The sequence below is a fragment of the Sylvia atricapilla genome, chromosome 20, assembly GCF_009819655.1.
Source record: "Sylvia atricapilla isolate bSylAtr1 chromosome 20, bSylAtr1.pri, whole genome shotgun sequence".
NCBI classification, from domain to species: domain Eukaryota; kingdom Metazoa; phylum Chordata; class Aves; order Passeriformes; family Sylviidae; genus Sylvia; species Sylvia atricapilla.
The window spans coordinates 2,172,128-2,189,752 of record NC_089159.1 but is presented as its reverse complement, the minus strand read 5'-3'; positions in this window follow the sequence as shown (position 1 = coordinate 2,189,752).

The following is a 17,625-nucleotide window of genomic DNA, read 5'->3' as shown; positions in this document are numbered from 1 at the left end:
AGCCCCCAGGCAGCTGCTCCCAGCTCCTCCAACACTCCCCACTCTCACAGGGCTGTCCATCTGAACAGCCTTTCGTGGACTCAAGGCCTGGTTTAAACTCAGAGTTTCTCTTGGTAGCTGTCTTTGATTAGGAGTTGGACTTGATCTGGAGAAAAGATTCCATGGCTCCTTTTAGCCAGGAGAGCTGGGATTTCCACAGGGCAGGGTTTGGGCTGATTTCCAGGCTGGAGTGATTGAAGCAGTGCAGGTCCTGAGTGTGGGGGGACGTCAGTGCCAGGGCAGGGACAGAGCCTGTCCCGTGTCCCCTCCTGATGGATGGCCCAGCCAGGGGCACTGGGAGCCTCATCTGCTGTCACTGCCTCATTTTCCACACAGAAAATCCTGTCCCTTAGAGCACAGACAGGACTTGACCTACATACTGCAGCTGCTGGGAGAGGCAAGGGTCCTGCATTTGAATTTTGCTGGGAGCTGGGAAGAGGAGCTTTTCTTTTCCTCTGGCTCATTTCTTTCAAGCTTTTGCAAAAAGAAAAGGGTTGAAATGTCAAACTAGAATAATGATATTGTTGTAGCAGGTATGTTTTCCCCTTCAAAATGGAAATTCCTGACAAACTTCTTTAACTTGTAAACTACAATCAATAATGTTTTGCTTTCCTTTGATGCTGAGAGAGCAAAGGCCAGGGCTGAGGTTGATAAAAGAGACCCTGTGCAGTGGGATCCTTGGCCAGGGCTGTCCTGCAGCCTCAGTAGTGCTGGGGAGGACCAGGCAATGTGGGATGTGAGTGCTCTTGTCCAACATCACATGCCCATGCTGTGAGGGGAGTCGTCCTGAACACCCACACTCCCCCCAGTACAAATGATGCCTCAAGTTTTAGATTTCATATTTTCCAGATTCTGTGCTGCATTAGTGTGTCACTCTGAACTTTATATAAAGTGTTAGCAAGTTCTCTTCACAGCTCAGTCAGACAAAACAAATCCTTTTCCAGCCCCAGAACCATGGACACTGCTGCAGCTTCAGGCCCAGAAAGTGCAAACAACAGCAAACTGAGGAGAGCAAACTGGGAGGGTGGGACTTTATAACCTGAAGCTGTAATTGGACAATTAACCCCAAAATGGACCAAAACTTATAAAAGTGTGAAAACTCATGACCCACTGCCCACCTTGGGTGGCTCTTGTGCTGCCCAAGGTGTATCCTTTAAAGGCCTTTTAAATGAATACCTACTTTATTCCTTTAACTCTGTCTAGCCTCTGTTCCTGCAGCCTCCCTAGGCATCAGTTTCTGGTGACCTCTCAAGGCATCACTTAGGGGTGATCAGTGGTGAAATGTGATAGATATAAATATGCTGTTGACACTCAAAGTGAAATAAATGCCACTGCTGCAGTGATGTCCTGAATCTTTCTGAAGGAACACTGAAATCCCCTTTCCTCCTGGAGTGCACCATCAAGGTCAAAGTTCCCTTCAGCTGCACACCCAGAAACCACAAAGCCCTGAACCAAAACACTCAAATACTTCTGACCCTTGAGGTTTCACTGCAGTCCCAGACAGACAAATAACTCCCTGCTGCCTGTTGTGCCTCAGGGTGTCCTGTCCCGTGTGTCAGCCCAGGGCAGCTCCTCATTGTCACTCCCTGCACACGTTTCCAGGGCTGGGGCTGTTCACTCCAGGCTGCAGTGAGGGGTGTCCAGCCCACGGGGTTTGGATGTGCAGGAGGTCCCTAAAACATGGACACATGGTGTCCTAAACCCAGCCAGAGAGCTGCATTCCACAGGGAATGGGGGTGCCTGAGGGACAGACAGGCTTCTGCTGTGGATTTCCACAGCCACCTTGACCAGGGATGGGAATGGAGCTGAGGTGGGGGTACAGTTTATGAAGCTTTAAGTGGAGCTGGAGGCATGGGCTTTAACACCCTCCCTCTGTCACTGCAGGAGGGAAATGTGAAGGCAGGGTGGTGAGTTTTGCTTTCTGAGGGCACAAGCCTGCAAAATAATAAAAAATAACAAGCCACAAACCCTCCAAAAACCCCAAACCCAAACCATATGTGATCCAGAGAAGCCAGTTGTACTTCCCCATAGCACAGCTGTGGAGGTCAGTGCTTCAGCCAGCCAGGAGACAGATCTCACAGAGAAATGAGATCTCAGGCTGCTCTTTCTTCCCTGTCCTCCTCCAATGCCCCAAAAAATCACTCTGATTTCTGTAAGTTACATGACAAAGGAGCAGCACTATACACTCACTGTGGCAGGAGCTCTCTGGTCAAGGGCTGGTCTGCACTGTCCAGGCTGGGGTTGGCTGCCCCTTGCAGTGACACTGAAGGACTTGGCTTACATTGCAGAAAGCAGATTTGGGACCAGGGTGTCCCAGCAGATCAAGGGTGATGGCCACAAGGTGCTCCAAGGAGGTTCCCTAAGGGCACAGCCAGCCAGGGACAGCAAATTCCATGGAATCATCACAGCAGGGGTCAGGCTGGAAGGGGCCTTAAGGCTCATCCAGTTCCAACTCATCTGCCATGGCAGGGACACCTCCCACTGTCCCAGGTGCTCCAAGCCCCAGTGTCCAGCCTGGCCTTGGGCACTGCCAGGGATCCAGGGGCAGCCACAGCTGCTCTGGGCACCCTGTGCCAGCCCTGCCCACCCTGCCAGGGAACAATTCCTGCCCAATCTCCCATCCAGCCCTGCCCTGGGCAGTGGGAATCCATTCCCTGTGTCCTGTCCCTCCAGCCCTTGTCCCCAGTCCCTCTCCAGCTCTCCTGGAGCCGCCACAGGGTCTTCCCAAACTCTTCTCCAGACTGAACAACCCCCACTCTCTCAGGCTGTCACAGGATGGGCCCTGGGGCTTGGATTGGAGCTGTGGGTGACCCTGGTGTGAAACCAGAGCTCCAGCTCAGCTGTGATGTTGTCTGAGTGTCCCACGGTGTCACCCAGCCTGGTGCATCACACAAACCCCTCTTTTCTGTCCTCCTTTTCCAGGTTCTCCCTGCTGCACTTTGCACCCCTGCTCCCCTGTGGTGCTGAGTGTGTGGGTGAGGAGTGCCCGTGCCTCCAGTGGGAGTGCTGGGGCTGTCCTGCAGGCTCTGGTGTCCCCCCTGGGCTGTCCTGCAGGCTCTGGTGTCCCAGCCCTTCACCCCTGGGCACTTCCCACTGCGATGGGAATGGGTCAGCAGCTCCAAAGCTGCTCAGGAACGCTCTGAAGGGGGCTGAGAAAAAAATCTGGACAAAAGGAGCTCTGGGAGACCTTGTAAGGTGGAGCCAAGGTACCCAGGCACTGAAGAGAGGCTGAGAGCAGGGCTGCAGTGCTGTGCCTCCCCTGGCTCCTGCACATCACAAACACGCTCGGTGCACGCCGGCTCCAGCCTGTCACTCCACCAGGTTTTAGCTCCTGTCCAGCCAAACTCTTTATTCCACTCCTGACACAGAAGTTAATTTGAGAAAAAGGATAAAGTGCCACATTCTCTTGAGAAATGAACATGTAAATGGCCTGGAAGCAACATAGTTTTTCTCTCTTTCTTTTTCTTCTTCTTCATCTTTTTTTTTATTTTTTTTTTCTTCTCAACCATGAAAGCAGCATTAATTCTGCTCAGAGAAACAGAGGCTGGACAGAGCTAGATAATAAAAAAGAGATTTATTGAAAGGCCTCCAGGATCCACCTTGGGCAGGGCAGGGCCTGGCTGGGGCTACACCCAGAGTGGACTAAGAATGGTCACAAAAATGGATCCCCCAGTCACGAGATCTTACATTTTTATGAGTTTTGGTCCATTTGTATATTGGGGTTTAATTGTCCAATTCCAGCTCCAGGCTGTGAGGTCCCATCCTTCTTGTCCCTCCCTCCAGCCCACCCTTGGTTGTGCTTTGGGGCTGAAAGTTGTCCTTGGTGTGCAGCAGGAGAAGGATTTGTTTTGTGTCCCTGCTGTGTGCAGAGCTGAGTGACACTGACTGTGAGCTCAGAGCTTCACCCCTGGGCACCACAGAACCTGAAATACAGGAAAGCTCAAACTTAAAGCATCATTTTGATCTGCCCTTTGACTAGCTGGTGCCAGAGGGGATGGATGGGCTGGGGCTCAGGGAAGGCCTGGCTGCCTGGAGGCTCCCACTGCAGGTCCATGTGGGATGGGGGCACATCCCTGGGGGTGTCACTGGGTGTGGGTGCAGCAGGAGGAGCAGGATGAGGCTCTTGGGGTCACTGAGGTACAGCACAGGGCATTTTCCTCAAGGGCTCAAACACAGGTGTCCTTGGCATGCGCCTCCTCCCAGCAGGAATACCAGGGAAGAGAAAAAAGGATTTTTATTGATGGCTTTGGAAGGAAGGTTGCTGGTGTACAGCGACTTTTGGGAGCACAGAGTACAGGCACACATCAGAGGCTCCAATTACGCAGAGAAAAATACACAGCTCTAAAAAATAACCCTCCCTTAGAAAGACTTCAGCACTGTAACAAAATATTAATGTTTAAAGATATTCCCTCTTAATATTTCAGGAAGCAATTGGAAGTCCCACAGTATAGTTCATTCTACTTTTTAAATGGAAATATTTAACTTGGAGCAACAGAGCTCACATTGGCTCCAAGATAAACTTTCCTTGGCAGTTGCAGCTCGTGTATAATGCTAAAAGCAGCTCCATCTTTGGGGTGGCATTTTTTTTTAGCTCATCTTGGAGAGCCAAGCTCTGAATTAAACGGAGGGCTTGAGCAGCTGCTATTTTGCCGGTGAGTCCAGAAGCTTGTCTGAGGCTGGGGGAAAAAGGGCAGTCTGGAGGGGGAGGCAGGAGCCATGCAGAAGGTTGGGCTAATTAAATCTGGAGAAGTCACCAGAGAGCCCAGTGTTTCTCCATATTGTATCTTCAAAGCTTTCCCCTGTGCAGGCCACAATAAGGAGAGGATCAGCTTGACACTTTCATCTCCTCCTCAAAGGGTGAGCATTGAGCTAAATGAAGAAATAAATGCACGTTGATGACATAGAGAGGGAGGGACAGAAATATCTGCTTGTTCAAACAGCTAATGTGTCTCCCAGGGCTCCATCGACTCCTTCTGCTCATTAATAACCATATTTATTATTATTTTTATTACTGTATCTGCCAGTGGAGTGCTGTATTGCAGGAACTCCTGTTTTCACACATACCCTGTGATGGCAGCAGCCTTTGCCAGCAGTGGCACTTCTCCCCACCTTCACAGAGACATGGAAGTGGAAGAGCAGAGGTGTGCAGGGGTGTGTCTGGTCCTCTGCCCGGGGCTGCTGAAGGAAGGGCTGGGTCAGGTCTCCCCAGTGCAGGAGCTTCTCTGTCTCAGTGCTTGAGTGTCCCTTCCCTCCCTGGAAATGCTCAGCTCCAGCAAGTTCTTCCACTGGGAGCACTAACCCTGTCTAAAAAGTCCGACTGGCAGTGCATGAAAATACGGATTTGGAGATTGGCAGGAGAAAAACCTCCCAGGGATCCTCCAGTGCCATGTCCACATGAGAGCTCTCTCAGCACCAGGAGCAGTGCCCCCACAGCCCCCTGCACTGTGGGAGCACCGGGCTGCTGGCATCCCTAAAACCCCAGGAACCAGGCTGAAAGTTTCCAGTGGTGGCTCTTTGTTTAACAGATCCTCCAGTGACTTTTTTCCCAAGAGCTGCAGTTGGCAATGGAGATTTTGAGATGGACCCTAAAGCCGCAGGCTTGTCTTTGGAGAGGGTGTCTCAGAGTGGTGGGTAGGGCAAAAAAGCAAAGCAGAGACTGCAGAGGGGTGGATTTTGCACTTAAACACACTGGAATTAATCCCCCCTGATAGCTATAAATTGGTTTTCACTCTTTGGTGGCTCAAGCACCAAAACTGAGTTGTTCCTGTGTAAGAAAAAGAACACAGAGATATGGAGACTAAAACATGGCATAAGCCTGTGACAGTTGTTTTCTTTTCCTCTGCCAAGGTCGGGATTGATACACGGGAAATGAAAGTTTCGAATTTGGACCTGGATGTTTATTATTTCTTATCTATTCACAGACTCATGAGCCGTGAGCTCTAACTGGCAACTCAGAGAAACGAGGTAAAATGGAGCACCTCTAACTCTTTCCAAGGTTATTTAACCTCTAACCACCCAATAACGAGGTGACACCTCTATTATTTATATTTCTGACCCAGTAATGACCACCCAAGGCTGCAATGCAGACCTTTTTCACGCAGTTACAGAAAACCACCAAACCCATGAAGAAGGAGGAAGATGATGAAGAAGAAGGACTCAGACAACACCCCAAATCCTCCATCTTGACTCACATGTATTACTATATACCCAAATCCCAAAATCTAAGTTTCCAGAATTTCAAGCCTTTCTGAGCAGTCTGCTGAACCCCAAATCTGCCCAAAGAGAGGACTTTGACTTTTTTAGGGTTAATACAGCATAGAAGCCTTCAGCTTCAGAATGTTATACCAAATGTTATTCCCCATTTATGATGAGTGCCAGCAAAGCAGAGAGGGATTTCTCCAGCTGCTCCAAGGCCTCCTGGATGGAGGCACAGACCAGGGAACCAGGGCAGAGCTGCTCCCAGGCTATCTGGCAGCTGGAACACCCAGCAAAACTCCTCTTTTCCAGCTCAGATAAATCACCCTGGGGCTGGAAAAGGAGGCTGTGTGTGAGGAAAGCCATGGCCTGGGCTGCCCCAGCTGGGGTGCAGAGGGCAGCCTGGGAGCATCACTCCAGCCCTGCCCTTCCACAGGCGTGTCCCAAGGCACCGTCCAGTGCCCACTGTGGGATCAGCCTGGAGGATAATTACAGAGGGAAATGTCAGCCTCATTCACAGGAGCATCATTACCCATTAGCTGATTAGGCATTAGCCATTCCAGCACTGCTGTCAGCTGCTTTTTAAAAAGCCACTGCATATTAGCAGAGAGAAACACTTTGAAATTGCACTTATGATAGTTGGTTTGAACGAGCAGGGAGGCCTCTGATGCTTTCAGCATGTTAGAAAGCACAAATACCTCCTTTTTTTTCCAGCTCAGAGGTGAGGAAGAGAGGAAGTAGTACAGATTTCTGAATGTGTCCTGTAGAAAAGGACATTGCATCTGTCACTGTGAGCTCACAGTGACTCAGGTCCTCTTCAGTGATGGCAACAGGACCAGTGAGAATTTTGGCAGGGACACTGGCCTTGACTGAGATCCACATTTCAGCTTTGGCTGTGGTTTTCTGGTGATAACTGAGTTTTAACTTAAAAACCTGAATCTGTGACGACAAAAATGGCTTCTGGGGGTTGCTGTAAATCTTCTCCCAACACCCTTGAGACCATGGTTCAGCCTTTCCTGGGGAGGAAGCCCAGGGCTGCTCTCACCTACATGGCAGCTCAGCAGGCCCCTTGTCCTGGCAGGTCTTTGCTTTTGGAAATTCCCCAGTACAACTGTGTTTCCTCTTCACTCCGAGTGGCCTGAGCATGACAGTTCACAGGAGATTTTATGGTTTCCTGCCTGTCTTGTACAGAGAAGCCTCTGTGGGTTTGCTCTGTAACTCTCCAGAAGCAAAGCCAGCCAAGATGGATGGGAGTGAAGTGACCTTGGCAGGGGCTGGTTTGGCTGGGTTTCAGCCCGTTCCCACCACGTCCCTCTGAGCAAGAGCTCCCTGGGTCTGGTCTCGTTGACTTTTACTTTCAAACACCCACTGCTGGAGCTTTGTGCCTTCCAAAGGATGCTGCCAGATCCTCATTCTCCTCTCACAGAAACACCAAAGGGCAGGAGGGAGAGTCTCCTTCATGCGTCCAGAGCACAGAAGAGATGTGGTGGAAAGTGGCTCTTCTCACAACAGAATGGGGAAAAGGAGCAGATCCATATTTATATAGATCTGTCATCTCTATGTAAACCTGGGGAATAAAGAGCAATTTTATGTACATTAGATAAGGGAGCCATGTTCTCCTTTTAAATGAAGCAAAGATTAAATTGGTCCCAATAGGATGGCTCTTAATTCCTTCCATTTATATACTCTTGTTTTATTATGCTTGTGTGATAGCAGCACTTAGTAAGGAAGACTGAACAGCTAACATAATCAAAGAAGGTCCACAGGAGTGATTTGCCCAAATTATCAATATATCTAAGGCTACTTCCTGCCTTATTTTCCTTATGTTTTCCCATCGCTTTACATTTCAGCTCAGTGTTTAACAGGAGTCAGGGAGAAGCCTCTGCTCCTCCAGCAGCACCCAACAGAGAAGGAGCTCTCTCCTGCTGCCCCCTGACAGCCCCTTACCCCAGCCACAATAAATTACAGCCCCTTTCTGTGTGCCTTTGTGCCTCTCAGCCTGCATTAAGAAGGAAATATGTCCCAGGAACCCCTCCCACCTCAGGGCAGGGTGAAGGCTTACCAGTGATGTAAGTACAGGACAGCCAGGTTTGCTGATGGCCAAAATTCAGTGTCCCATGCCATCTGCCACTGGTGCTCCTGGCCCCGAGGCACAGCACAAGCTCCAGCTGCCCCAGCTCAGCAGATATTTGTGAGCATGGGCAGGAGAGAGGTAGAAATGGGAAGCATTTTTTTGTCATGAGGGTGGTGGAACACTGGCACAGGCTGCCCAGAGAGGTGATGGGTGCCCCATCCCTGGCCACCCTCAGGGTCAGGCTGGACAGGGCTCTGAGCAGCCCAGCCTAGTTCATGTCCCTGCTCACTGCAGGGGGTTGGACTGGATGGCCTTGAAAGATCCCTTCCCACCCAAACCACTCTGTGACTCTATGAAAAGTGCCCAGTTGGAATCAAATTTCAAGCCTGGAAACTGAGGGAGATGCTCCATGAGTGGACGTGTGCTGGCTGGGTGGTCTCCCAAGGCTTTTCCAGCTCCTCCAGCAGGCAGCAGCCAGGGCTTTGGAGACAAAAACTCGGGATGTGGGTCCTTATTCCCAGCCTGTTGGCTGTGATACCTTTGTTTTGAAAATGGTGCTCTTAATGCTGAAAGGTATCTGGAAAAACGGTTGAGAATGAATTCAGAGTAATTTAGGGAGGCAACGTGCAGAAAATGGTCTGTGGTGGGTATTACAGGCGTGTGGGGTGCCTGCACAGTGTGAGGGTGCTCCAGAAAAGCACAGAGCAGGGGCTGGGCCTGGCTGCAAACAGGGAGGGTGGTGTGGCTGTGCTCCCTGGGAGGGCAGTGGCAGGGGGCTAGTGCCACCAGAATTCCCAGGACAGGGAAGGACAGAGCTGAAACAGCTCCGTGGGCTGGCGTTGTTTCTAGTGTCTGGAGAGTCCAGCAGGGAGGTGAGGCAGTGCTGTGTCAGCTCTGCAGACACCAGACAGTCCCACAGTGGTGTGTCAGCCCTGGACAGTCCCACAGTGGTGGCAGCAGTGTGTGTCAGCTCTGGACAGTCCCAGAGTAGTGACAGCAGTGTGTGTCATCCCTGGGAACAGTCTCACAGAGGTGGCAGTGGTGTGTCAGCCCTGGGAACAATCCCACAGTGGTGTGTCAGCCCTGGACAGTCCCACAGTGGTGGCAGCGTGGCCGGGGCACTGCCTGACCCTGGAGCCAGCCAGGGCTGGGACACAGTGGGGTGGTGTCCCCGTCCTCGAGGGCAGTGTCACATCCACACACTGCACCACGGACTGTCAGGCTGTCCTGCACCACATTCCTGCACCTGGGCAGCAGCTACTGAAGTCCACTGGACTTTTGGAGCAAAAGCCAGGATGTGCCACTGCCAGGTTTGGGGCTGAAAGCATCAGCCTTGCTCTTCCTTTGCTATTGAAGGCCTGGACATTTCTTTTTGCTGGGTGAAAATCTCTGGGTTTTTTGTTTTGGTTTTTTTTGTTGTTGTTTTTTTTGTGGTTTTTTTTTTGTTTTGTTTTGTTTTTTTTTTTTTTTTTTTTTTGTGTGTGTGTGTGTGTGTGTTTTTTTTTGTTTTGTTTTGGTTGGTTTTTTTTTTTTTTTTTTTTTTTTTTTTTTTTGTTTTTGTTTTTTCCCCGATGGGCTCTCCTGATTCAGATACAGCCCAGAAGAGAGGAGAAACCCCCTGTTCCCCGTGGATTTGCCCTGGAGTGCTGCAGTCCCCTGGGCAGTGCTGATGGAGGCACCGGTGGTCTGCCCCATACGTGGATTCCCACAGATTCCAGGTATGAAACACAGAGCCAGGAAAATTCCCTCTTCTCAGAGGGAATTCAGAATAAAATGCAAGGGGAATTGTTTCTTTTTGCTCGGTTCAGCTGCAGCAGCATTCCTGATGTTTTGCTAGGAGGGGTCTTTGACCCTGAGTGATCCATGGCTAATTGAGGGGGTTGTCCATACAGAGGCACTTAGCCTGGCTGTGCAGCAGGGAATTGTACTGAGAGAGTGTGTGCCTGTGAATGTGTGTGTTAAACATTCCCCTCAACAAACGTGTGCACGGCTGCGTGCGTGTACAGTTTAACAGTTATCACTCTAAACTTAATAGGATTACAGAGATCTGCAGACAAATGAACACATCCCTCTATAGCCTTATCATCAGCTGATAAGTAAAAGCCCGAAGATGGTTGAGACAATTATGTTTTGATATTCATCTTAATACTTGTTCAGGAGACAAAATGAATAAATTGCTTTTCGGCACCGCAGGCATGAGCAAGAGCCCACGGGGCCTGAGGCTGGATCAGCCCTTGGCTGGCCAGCTCTGGGATGGAGCATCTTTGCCTATACTGCAGGCTCAGGATGGAGCTTTGCTCATGTCTTGGTTCAATGCAAGATGTATTCTATTCCCATCTGCTGGAAACAGTCGGGGAGGTGTGACTTTCCTCATGGCTCTGGGGGAGAGGGCACAGATGTGTTCTGTCACTGGGCAGCTGTTAAACCAGCTGGGGCAGGGTTCTTTATCTCCTCCACCACCCATCCTCCCTGCAGGGTATCTGCTGTTCATGGGCCAGCCAGGCTCACTGCAGGGCTCAGACAATTCCAGCATCCCACTGGGACAGGCTCCACCCAGGGGGAGGAGCCCAGCATTCCCACCTGGATCACCCCTGGGATTCAGAACACCAGCACAGCCTGTTTGCTCTGGATTCCCAGAGGGAGACCAGACCCAGCTCAGCACCACTGGAGCTTCAGAGGAAAACTGACCCTTCTCCAGGATCATCTCTGCTCCAACAGAACCACATCTGTCACTGCAGGAGGACTGGACTGGACTGACACCAACACCCTGACCAACAGGGGTCAGGTCGTGTTCTGACTCTGTCAGGGTTTCTAGGATTTTTGTTTATTTGTTTGCTTGGGGTTTTTTGTACTACTACACTTTTATTTTTAATATTCCTAGTGAAGAAATGTTATTCCTATTCCCATATCTCTGTCTGAAAGCCCCTTAATTTCAAAATTATAATAATTCAGAGGGAGGGGGTTTACCTTCTCCATTCCAAGGGAAGCTCCAGCTTTCCCTGGCAGACACCTGTCTTCCAAACTGAGGCAGCTCCTCTCCCCAGTCTCTGCAAGACGGACACAACCTGAGCACTCACCACAGCAGCACCCAGAAATCTGCTGTTGTCATCCCAGTTTCCCTGAGGGAACTGAGACAGGATTGCAGCTTTCTGGTCCCTGACCAGCCCATGGAATGTGGAGCCAAAGCAGTCTGTCTCCAGCTCTGGGTTCACAGCTCCATGTCTTGGCACAAATGGTTCCCTCCATGCTCCCTGCTGCCCAAGGCTGAGCTCAGGCTCTGCTCCCCTCCGCTCTGGGGTGTGATGAGAACTGACCCCCAGCCAAAGCCTGTCCTGGCACACGGCCCCAGCCCAGCAGGGACCACCTCTGGCACCTCCCAAGCACTTCCAGAACTTCATAGCACAAAGGCAGCCAGTCTCACCTTCCCTTCTCTGGCTCTGCTCCTCGTCCTGCTGGATCCCAGACCTGGAGCAGCAGCACAGAGCTCACCTGGCACTGGGTCCCTGCTCATCCTCTGCAGAGGCTGAGGGGACTGACCAGGTCAATGCTGCTCCTCAGCCTGCACCAGCACTCCCCAATGGCCTGTGCTGGCTTTGGCAGCCACAAAAACCACAAATTTTTGTAGCTCCTCTGTCCATATGGAGCAGAGGGATGGGGAAGTGGAGCAGACAGAAGAGCCTTACTGGAAGGAAATATTCCCATCCTCTGGTGTCCTGTGATTTTTGGCCCATTCTTGTGCTAATCTGGAAGAGTTTTCTGGAGATATTGAGAACAGCTGCTCCTCTAATTGAGTTGGGAATGTTTGTATTACCAAAAGTGTCAAATTGCTTCATTACAACAAAAGCAGGAGACGCTTTGATCCAGAAAATTAGATGACTTCAACTTTGTATGAAGCTGGAGCTCTCCTCAGGGTTTGAGAAGCAAAGCAGAGGAGAATAAAGCTGTGGGTATGGGCAGGCTCTCAGGAGCCGGGCAGCTTGAGTCAGGCTGGTGCTTCAGACCTGCAGAGCTCTTGAGTTATGCCAAGCAACCTGGTAAAACAGAAAAATTTACACCCAAATTATCTGTAAAACAACAGTGCACAGTTGGCAACAACATTAGCCTTTTTCAGAAATCATTGATTTTGCTACAAGTCCTTTTCTATATAGGTGAAATTCCATGGAAATCTCTCCAGCTTTCTTTGAGTACTTCCAGTTCAGTCCCACCCCACGTTTTCCCGGTGGGCAGGTCCATGGGATGGTTTACAGCAGCTTCCCTGGAGGGCAGCATGCAGCCCCAGCTGTGCCTGGCTGGGGTGGAGCTGTCTCCACGAGTGGCAGAAACAGTTCTCCTCATGTTCTTATGGAGCTCAGGCCAGGATTTCCAGCCAGGGCTCAGTCTGGAGGGCTGCAGGAAGCTGTTCTGTTATAGAGGGAACACCCTCCAAGGCCAGGAGGTGCAGCCACAGCTGCCCTGGGGCTTCACTTGGAGCAGGGCTGCCCACAAGGGCAGAGCTGGGCTCAGCTGTGCTGCTCCCTGTGCTCTCCATGCAAGCAAGCTGCCTTCAGCTTGAATCTCTAATCTCTTCTTATCTCTACATCCTTATTCCAGACAGGCTTTTCCTCCTAACAGTGTGTAAAGAAAGCAGGGGGATCTACTTGCCATTACCTGCATTGAAATAACACTGGAGGGTTGTCATCTTTAAATCCCACCAGGCAGATGCTTTTGTAACATCTTAAAACTAACCAATGAACCCAGAATCAACCTCCCAAATAGAAAAGGGAGATAAAAGATTCATCCTTCCACATACTTTAGCAGTAGGAGAGCAATGATATTTCAAAAGCAAGGCAGACATCCTGGAGGTGAAGGCAAAGGACGCGTGGGAAGCACAGAGAGGATGCAGAATTTAAAGGTGAATAGGAGGGCATCTGTGCTCAGCACTGTGAATGCTTCAGTCACAAGATGAGACCTCTTGATTCCTCACTGAAGTGGAATTGCACATTTCTGGCTCTTATTTACTCTGCAAACAGAAAGCAAAAAGCTCCAGCCCCACTTGCTTCCCAGGGAGAGCGGCTGCTGGTGCCAGGATGTGCTGCAGCACAGAGGGGCTTGGAGTGTCCTGGCAGGTTGGCCAGTGCACCCACAGCTCTCCCACACCTCATGAGACAGCTCCAGGTGGGGTGAAGAGCTGTGTGCTTGCAGATGTTGCCACGACACAAATTCACCAGGATTTACCAGGGGCTGGGCTGGTTCCAGCCTCCAACAGCTCCAAGTGCAGCTGCAGCCATCAGCCTGGCACAGCATGGCCTGGGGATGGCCAGGCAAAACAAGCCCCAGCCTCCAAACACAGACCCCATGGTCAGAAAGCTTGGAAATATTGTGTAAATACAGAAAATGTGACACTTTCCAACCCCAGAACCCCACCTCCCCCTGCAGGGTCTACCTGTGTTTGTATGGAAATGACATGCAAATCAGCAAACCCACCAAGAAGAAAGTAGAGTGGTTGTGAAAGGCAGTGTTTTTTCCTCTTATTTAATTTGCTTGGGTTCCTGTCTGTCTTTTGGCTCCCATGAGGTGCTTTAGCCCCCTCTGCCAGGGCCTTTCTGAGGAGCTGCCTCATGTCCTGCCCCTGGCTGCAGTGGGAACAAGGGTGCCTCTGAATTCCCACCAAGCCAAACAAAGCTGCATAAAAAGGACATTAAATTCCTTTCTATAAAGCACTAGAGAAGGTATTTTCTAGGTGTAAACAGCTTTTCTGTCATTTTTATTATGTTTTAATTATAGTGAGGGGTAGGAAGGGAAAGCAGTGAGCACCAAGTCTGAATGGCAAAAGGGGCCAAGGTATGTCCATGGGACATGGGATCATGGTGTGACTTCAATGCCTGAGAGCTGTTTTATTTTTAAAAGACTGCAAAATATCTTTAAAATACCTTTAAAAGACTAAAAAAAAAAAAAAACAATCTTTAATATTTGCATAGGTTGCTTGTGTCCCTCTCCTCAGTCTTTTCCAGGGACATGGAGCCACCAGCCAAAGCAGGGCCAAAATCCCGGGGGAGATGTTGCTTTTCCCTGCTTGTTGCTGAGCTGAAACTGCTGTCACACACCACCTCGGACACAAAATATTGACACAGCTTTATCCAATTACAATCTGAACCTGTGGGACAAAAAAAATCTGTTGACAGCTGTTAAATGTGATGGCATTATCTGTGTCTCTGGAGGTGGGAAGTTGTGGATCACCAGATGTGGAGAGTGTGCAGGGAATCCCACATGGACTCTGTCCATACGGGCTTGCCCTGGATTTACAGCCTCTTTTAGATACTCTAAGTGTCCAAAACGAGATTATACAGACTTCTGGTCCTTCTGAGGGACCGGTCCCCTGTTCATGCCCCCTTAGAAAGGCAGCCTGGGTGTGATGGAGCAGGAATATCAGATCAGAGCAAGGTGTGGGGGGCTGAGGCTGCCCCTGGACCCCTGGCAGTGCCCAAGGCCAGGGCTTGGACACCATGGGATAGAGGGAGCTGTCCTGCCCGTGGAGGGGTGGGATGGGGTGGTTTTTAGGGTCCCTTTGAACCCAAACCAGTCTGTGATTCTGTAAAGAGCTTTTCCACTCGATCCTGGCACAGGATGAGTTGGAGGCAGCCCAGATTCTCTGGTCCCACACAGGGACCCTTCAGGTGAAGGGCACCTGAAGCTTTGATGAAGCAGAGCTGTAGTTTTCCACAGACCCATTCCCAGGGGGATACACGTGTTATTAAGGGAACAAACTGATGTGCAAGTCGGCTGGTTTTCTCTTTTCTACTTTTTTTCTTTTTTTCCCAGCCTGGCATGTCTCTCTGTATGAGAGGCAATTTACAAAAACAGCTATTGAAGGTTTTTAATTCAAGTATGAATGTGTCTTCAGCTGGGGCAACTGATTGCCTCTTCCCTGAGGGAATGAGCTGCCTTATAAAGCCCCATTCACTGCTCTAATGGCCTGCTCCCTTTGGGGCAAAACACTCCATTTGAACTAAAAGGGGTTTGTGTACAAACAAGACTGAATTCATCCCAACCAAAAGTGCTCCATCAGGGTGGGTTCCAGGGCCCTGAGCCCAGAGGTGAAGCACAGCAGGTCCCAAAGCAGGGTCTGGGCTGGTCCAGGATGGGGATGTGACCTGGTCCTGCTCCAAGGAGGAGCAGGGACAAGGGACAAGGCTCTGGGACAGGGAATTCCAACAGCAGCTCAGGCAGACTGCAGCTGGAGCTCAGCTGGAATGACATCCCCTCTCTGCCCAAAGAGGCAGCACAAGACACAATCCATGAGCAGCAGGGCTGCCTGCATGGCAAAGCCACACCGTGCTCCGTGTTTGCAGGCAAATATCCCCTGGGCAGGGGATTAGAGGGGGCCGGCAGCAAATGATGGCTGGGAGGGTTTGACCTTGAACACTGCAAAAGGCACTGCCGCTGCTGCTTTTGACACACGAGTGGGTCAGCCAGACCATGCAGGAGAATAATTAGGGAGGGGAAGGAATGCAAACTCTTATTATTGAAGATACCTGGGGGCTAACGGCATGAATACATTCGGTATAATTGACCCCTGGCCCGACGATGATAATTCCTCTGTAGAGATGGCCGCCTAATCTATTCCGTGTGCCAACATGGATACAAGGAATAATTGCAGCCTTGGCTCCATCTCGTTGCCACTCTTCTGGAGAATAGCTAATTTATGACAGAAAATAATGACTAATGTTAGAATAAACAATATTATGACTCAAGTGACTTATGAGTGCTGCAGATATGATGCACATTTAATAGGACATGACTTATCCAGACATGTAATTCTTTTTCTGAGCAGAGTAAAGTAAGTGTGGCAGAAACGCCAGAAACAGCTTTGCAATTGGAATATGCAATTTAAAATAAGTAAAGATTACTCCCAGGTAGTTTATTGCTTTAACTACATCAAGGCAGGTCCCTGTAGCAGACTGCATAATGACTCTCATTTCATTTTTGGTTTGTGTCAAATATCTTCAGTTAGTTTTGCTTTATTGGCTTCACGCAATTTATTGCAGCACTAGAATGTGATTGTAATGCAACTAGTATTTTAGTTTTATCTTCCACCGGTAATTTTTCTTCTTTATGGAGCCTATACTGTCTGCATTAATAAAAGCCATAGAAATTATACAGCGTGGAACCAGGTTTTAGGAAGTGCCAGTTTGCTGTAGGAGAACTGAACTAGCAGTGCTGTTCCGCAGCCCACAGGAGTGTTGGAACCTGGGAGGCTGAAAAAAAATTTCAGGCTGTGTTAAAGAGTACTGACCCTCAAGCAAGCACTACATTTAACCTGGAGCCTTGGAACAGGCTTCTGAAATTGAGTGACAGCACTGGGGTTGTGGGGGTGGAGTTTGAATAGAAGTGTGTGATATCAATGGGTGAAAAACTTAGATTTAAGATTTTAGTATATAGTGGTGTATATGGAGCAAGATGGAGGATTTGGGGCATTGTCTAAATCCTTCTTCTTCACCTTCTTCATGGTTTTGGGTGTTTTTTTCTTATTGGGTGAAAGGGTCTGGATTGAGGACCTTGGGTGGTCGATTATTGGGTTAAAAGTATAAATAATATAGGTGTCATCTCGTTATTGGATAATTAGCGCTTTAAAGACCTTGGAAAGAGTTAGAGACAGAGCCATTTCCTACCTTGCTAGCTAGAACTCACAACTTGTGAGGCTGTACTTTGGGTAAGAATTAATAAACAGTGAGTCTGAACACGAAAACGGTGTCCAGTGCGTTGATCCCAGCTCTAACACAAAGAGACAATAAGAGTAGGACAGACCCACAGGGGCCAGGGTGCTCTGTGGCACCTTCTGGGCACACCGTGCTGCTTTCAGGCATGAGCCAGGCTCCTGTTTGTCAGAAGGGAGCGGGGAGTGAGCTCACCTCACTAAACAGCAGCTGGTTCCCCCCTGTCAGTGAGCCAAAGGTGTCAGGGTGAGCCAAAGGTGTCAGGGTGAGCCCAGCCTGGAGGGCTCAGTGTCCAAGCCTCTGCCAGGAGCTCTTGAGTGCAGAAGGAGGGCTGTGGTGTCACTGCTGAGTGTGCCTGTGACACCTCTGCTGCTGAGCAAAGGACAGGGCTACAGCCCACAGCAGCACCTGGGGGCTCAAAGGGGACTTTCATGCAGCTTCTTCCAAGACAGGCAGGACCTGACCCGTGAGGAACCTTCCTGCCCAAGGGCTCAGCACCCAGCAGCTCCCAGGGCAGTATTTCAGGGTAGATGTCCTGGCTTCTTTCACCCTCCTGGCTCATCTTTGAAACCTCCTACCTGGGCTGCACCTGGACTCCTGGGGTCAGTTTTGGGCCCCTCTCTA